Source organism: Cryptomeria japonica, unplaced genomic scaffold (genome assembly GCF_030272615.1).
Source record: "Cryptomeria japonica unplaced genomic scaffold, Sugi_1.0 HiC_scaffold_208, whole genome shotgun sequence".
NCBI classification, from domain to species: domain Eukaryota; kingdom Viridiplantae; phylum Streptophyta; class Pinopsida; order Cupressales; family Cupressaceae; genus Cryptomeria; species Cryptomeria japonica.
The window spans coordinates 85001-90871 of NW_026729030.1; the positions used below are offsets into that span (position 1 = coordinate 85001).

Below are 5871 nucleotides of genomic sequence, written 5' to 3' on the forward strand. Positions count from 1 at the left end.
GTGGGCACCATGGTGCGCACCAAGGAGCGCTCCGAAGTGTGCTCCAAGGTGCGGCGTGCACGAAGTCGGAGCCCGGTTTGCCCCGGGTGCGCACCTCGCGTGCACCTTCGCCGCGGTGGGCACCATGGCGTGCACGAAGTCGGAGCCCGGTTTGCCCCGGGTGCGCACCTCGCGTGCACCTTCGCCGGGGTGGGCACCTTGGTGTGCAGACCTTGGCTGGGTTGCGCGCCCTGGTGGGCACCATGGTGCGCACCAAGGAGCGCTCCGAAGTGTGCTCCAAGGTGCGGCCTGCACGAAGTCGGAGCCCGGTTTGCCCCGGGTGTGCACCTCGGGTGGGCACCTTGGTGCGCATGCCTTGCCTGGGCTGCGCACCAGGGCGGGCTCAAGATGGCACCCGCGTTCCTTTTTTTTCACTATCTTTCAAAACGGAAATTTTAAAATCTCATTTTTTTTTGCCTTTTTCTGGAAATTAGTGAAGGCAGCGCATCAAAGGTGCGCACCTCGCTGCCCACCACGGTGCGCAACGCCGGTGGGCACCCGGGAGTGCTTCGAAGTGTGCTCCAAGGTGCTGCGTGCACGTTGTCGGAGCCCGGTTTGCCCCGGGTGCGCACCTCGCGTGCACCTTCGTCGGGGTGGGCACCTTGGCTGGGTTTGCCCCGGCTGCGCTCCGAAGCGGGGTTATTGGAGCGCCGCCTCTTTTTTTGTCGGAGCGTTTGGTGGGGTTTCTCGCATTGGCTCTTCCGAGGCCCGGTTGCCACCCTGGCGCGCACGAAGTCGGAAGTAGGGTTAATTGCCCGGGTGCGCACCTTTGCCAGGGTGGGCACCTTACCTGGGCTGCGCACCAGGGCGGGCTCAAGATGGCACGCGCGTTCCGTTTTTTTCACTATCTTTCAAAACGGAAATTTTAAAATCTCCTTTTTTTTTTGCCTTTTCTGGAAATTAGTGAAGGCAGCGCATCAAAGGTGCGCACCTCGCTGCCCACCTTGGTGTGCTCTGAGGTGCGCACCCGGGAGCGCTACGAAGTGTGCTCCAAGGTGCGGCGTGCACGTTGTCGGAGCCCGGTTTGCCCCGGGTGCGCACCTCGCCTGCACCTTGGCCGGGGTGGGCACCTTGGCTGGGTTTGCCCAGGGTGCGCTCCGAAGCGGGGTTACTGGAGCGCCCCCTCTTTTTTTGTCAGAGCGTTTGGTGGGGTTTCTCGCATTGGCTCTTCCCAGGCCCGGTTGTTGGGTGCGCTCCCACCCTGGCGCGCGCGAAGTTGGAAGTTGGGTTAATTGCCCGGGCGCGCACCTTCGCCAGGGTGGGCACCTTGGTGCGCACACCTTGGCTGGGCTGCGCACCAGGGCGGGCTCAAGATGGCACCAGCATTCCCTTTTTCTCACTATCTTTCAAAACGGAAATTTTAAAATCTCGTTTTTTTTTTGCCTTTTATGGAAATTAGTGAAGGCATCGCATCAAAGGTGCGCACCTCGCTGCCCACCTTGGTGTGCTCCGAGGTGCCCACCACGGTGCGCAACGCCGGTGCGAACCCGGGAGCGCCCCGATGTGTGCTCCAAGGTGCGGCGTGCACGAAGTCGGACCCCGGTTTGCCCCGGGTGCGCACCTCGCGTGCACCTTGGTGCGCACACCTTGGCTGGGTTGCGCGGCCTGGTGGGCACCATGGTGCGCACCAAGGAGCGCTCCGAAGTGTGCTCCAAGGTGCGGCGTGCACGAAGTCGGAGCCCGGTTTGCCCCGGGTACGCACCTCGCGTGCACCTTCGCCGGGGTGGGCACCTCGGCTGGGTTGCGCGCCCTGGTGCGCACCAAGGAGCGCTCCGAAGTGTGCTCCAAGGTGCGGCGTGCACGAAGTCGGAGCCCGGTTTGCCCCGGGTGCGCACCTTCGCCGCGGTGCGCACCATGGCGTGCACGAAGTCGGAGCCCGGTTTGCCCCGGGTGCGCACCTCGCGTGCACCTTCGGCGGGGTTGCGCGCCCTGGTGGGCACCATGGTGCGCACCAAGGAGCGCTCCGAAGTGTGCTCCAAGGTGCGGCGTGCACGAAGTCGGAGCCCGGTTTGCCCCGGGTGCGCACCTCGCGTGCACCTTCGGCGGGGTTGCGCGCCCTGGTGGGCACCATGGTGCGCACCAAGGAGCGCTCCGAAGTGTGCTCCAAGGTGCGGCGTGCACGAAGTCGGAGCCCGGTTTGCCCCGGGTGCGCACCTCGCGTGCACCTTCGCCGCGGTGGGCACCATGGCGTGCACGAAGTCGGAGCCCGGTTTGCCCCGGGTGCGCACCTCGCGTGCACCTTCGCCGGGGTGGGCACCTCGGCTGGGTTGCGCGCCCTGGTGCGCACCAAGGAGCGCTCCGAAGTGTGCTCCAAGGTGCGGCGTGCACGAAGTCGGAGCCCGGTTTGCCCCGGGTGCGCACCTCGCGTGCACCTTCGCCAGGGTGGGCACCTCGGTGCGCACACCTTCTCAATGTTTTCTTGCCTTTTCTGGAAATTGGTGAAGGCAGCGCATCAAAGGTGCGCACCTCGGTGTGCTCCGAGGTGCGAACCCGAGAGCGCTCCGAGGTGCCCACGAAGTCGAAAGTCGGGTTAATTGCATTGTTTTCCCCGGGTGCGCTCCGAGGTGCGCAACATCGGCGCGCACCAAGGAGGGCTCCGAAGTGTGCTCCAAGGTGCGCACGATGGCGTGCACCTCTGGTGCGCACGATTCGGAGCTCGGTTTGACCGGGGTGCGCACACCTTGGCTGGGTTGCGCACCTTTTGTGCGCTCCAAGGTGCGCACGAAGTCGGAGCTCGGTTTGCCCCGGGTGCGCACCTTCGCCAGGGTGCGCACCTTGATGCGCACGCCTTGGCTGGGCTGCGCACCTTGGTGGGCGCCATGGTGCGCACCTTTCGTGCGCTCCAAGGTGCGCACGAAGTCGGAGCTCGGTTTGCCCCGGGTGCGCACCTTGGTGGGCGCCATGGTGCACTCCGAGGTGCCCAAGATTGGTGCGCACCAAGGAGCGCTCCGAAGTGCGCTCCAAGGTGCGCGCGAAGTCGAAAGTTGGGTTAATTGTCCGGTTTGCCTCGGGTGCGCACCTTGCGTGCACCTTCGCCAGGGTGGGCGCCTTGGTGCGCACACCTTGGCTGGGCTGCGCACACCTTGGCACCCGCGTTTCCTTCATTTTAAATTTTTTTTTTTTACAATCTCTCAAGTGGGAAATTCTATAATCTCAACTTTTTTTGCCTTTTCAGGAAACTTTTGAATGGAGCGCATCATTGGTGCGCTCCGAAGTGTGCTCCAAAGCTCTCTCCAGCTGCGTGCACCTGCCCCGGCCGCGCACCCGGCCCCGCCCAGCTTCGCTCACCTGTCCCGGGCGTCTGGTGCGGAACCTTAGAGTAAGAAACATCACCGTGCACCTTGGCCAACGTGCGCGACTCGACCGAGCGCGCACTGGCCGAGGTGCACACCGATTTCACCTGGGTGCGCGCGCAGCACCTCGGGCGCACCGGGGTGCGCGCACAACGCCCGGGTTGCACCGTGGCCTGTGTGCTCGGGGCGCCTCGGGTGCGCGCTCGGTGTCGCCCCCGCGCGCGCGGTAGTGCGGGCAGCGCACCCCGGCCCGGCCCGGCCCCGACGAGAACGCAAACGGGCAAAAGGTTTATTCAAATAGCATTGCGACGCCCGGCGAAAAACTAAAAAAGGGTGCAACACCGGGACTTCCCGGGAGGTCACCCATCCCAGTACTACTCCGGCCCAAGCGCGCTTAACTGCGGAGTTCTGATGGGATCCGGTGCACTAACGCTGGTATGATTGCACCCGTTATGAGCTTGTCGCAGTGTGTACTTAGCAAACCGCGACCCACGTGCGAATCCACCCCGGCCACCCACCCCCGTCGAGGTGCACACCCTCCCTCGCGAAGTGCGCCCCGTTCGCCAAGTGTGAGCCCTGCCCGGGTGCGCGCACCTTGCTAGGGCGTCGGGTGTGCACCCGGCCCGGCCTACGTGCGTGCACCTGGAGGGGGCGTCGTGTGCGTGCAGTGTCCCGTCTGCAACGCGGTGCCCACACACCACCTCGGGCGCAACGACCTGCGCTCACATGTGGGCCGAGTGCACCTTGGTGCATGTTCGGGGCGCCTCGGGTGCACGCTCGATCTTGCCCCGGTGCACCAAGGCGCTCGGTTTGCCCCGGGTGCGCACTTGGTGCAAGGTGGGCACCCAAAATAGGGATCAAGCACCAAAACACAAGTTTCGGGATGCAAAATGGGACCCAAGGACCACAAATGCGTTCCAAGACCCATGATGGGTCCACGAGAACAAAAATGTGTTCCGAGACTTAATAAACAAATATTGGGTTTTAGGAGAAGAAACATGCTCTGATGCCCAAAACGAGAATCGACCCCGAAAAGGCCACAGGCCAAAAGTGGGATGCGAGACAAAAAAAAATGGGACCCGAGGACCAAAATTGGGTTCCCAGGTCGAAGACAGGGCAACCGGACAAGAAACGACCTCTAAGGCTCGAAATGAGTCCCGACGACTAAAACTTGACAAGAAGCACCCATCAGGCACCCAACTCGACACCCATGGGATGCCGACCCACCCGGGCTTCCACCTAGCACACCTTGGCACCCACCCACCCTCGCACCCAACCTCGCACCCAACTTAGCACCTTTGAACCCACATTGGCACTCACCCTGACCCTGGCACCTTGGAACCCACATTGGCACTCACCTTGACCCTGGCACCCACCTTTGCACTCACCTTGGGACCCACCCTGGCTCCCACCTCGGCACCCACCCAGACACCCACCTTGGTTCCTTGGCACCCACCTTGGATCCTTGGCACCCACCCCGACACCCACCTTGGCACGCAACTTGGCTACTTGCCACCCACCTTGGCTCCTTGACGCCCACCCCGACAACCACCCCGTGACCTACCCTGGCTAGGGTTGGTGCACACCCACCCTGGTGCCCACCTTGGCACCCACCCTATGACCCACCTTGGCACGCACCTTAGTACCCACCCCGTTACCCACCCTAGGACCCACCCCGTGACCCACCTTGGCCAGGGTGGGTGCCTTGGTGCGCACAACTTGCCTGGGCTGCACACCAGGGCGGGCTCAAGATGGCACCCGCGTTCCGTTTTTTTCACTATCTTTCAAAACGGAAATTTTAAAATCTCATTTTTTTCTTTTTTTTGCCTTTTCTGGAAATTAGTGAAGGCAGCGCATCAAAGGTGCGCAATGCTGGTGCGAACCCGGGAGCGCTCCGATGTGTGCTCCAAGGTGCGGCGTGCACGAAGTTCGAGCCCGGTTTGCCCCGGGTGCGCACCTCGCGTGCACCTTCGCCGGGGTGAGCACCTTGGCTGGGTTGCGCGCCCTGGTGCGTACCAAGGAGCGCTCTGAAGTGTGCTCCAAGGTGCGGCGTGCACGAAGTCGGAGCCCGGTTTGCCCCGGGTGTGCACCTCGGGTGCGCACCTCGCGTGCACCTTCGCTGCGGTGGGCACCTTGGCTGGGTTGCGCGCCTTGGTGGGCACCATGCAGTGCACGAAGTCGGAGCCCGGTTTGCCCCGGGCGCGCACCTCCGCCAGGGTGGGCACCTTGGTGCGCACAACTTGCCTGGGCTGCGCACCAGGAAGGGCTCAAGATGGCACCCGCGTTCCGTTTTTTTCACTATCTTTCAGAACGGAAATTTTAAAATATCGTTTTTTTTTGCCTTTTCTGGAAATTAGTGAAGGCAGCGCATCAAAGGTGCGCAACGCTGGTGCGAACCTGGGAGCGCTCCGATGTGTGCTCCAAGGTGCGGCGTGCACGAAGTCGGAGCCCGGTTTGCCCCGGGTGCGCCCTGGTGGGCACCATGGTGCGCACCAAGGAGCGCTCCGAAGTGTGCTCCAAGGTGCGGCCTGCACGAAGT

General features: G+C 63.1%; 1 non-coding gene across 1 annotated transcript; it reads right to left on the reverse strand.

The window, feature by feature from the left end:
• Nucleotides 1-3662: 3662 nt before the first annotated feature.
• On the reverse strand, nt 3663-3781 carry LOC131868501 (5S ribosomal RNA). Its single transcript, XR_009366952.1, has one exon. It is a non-coding gene; the product is annotated as a 5S ribosomal RNA (ribosomal RNA).
• Nucleotides 3782-5871: the final 2090 nt, after the last annotated feature.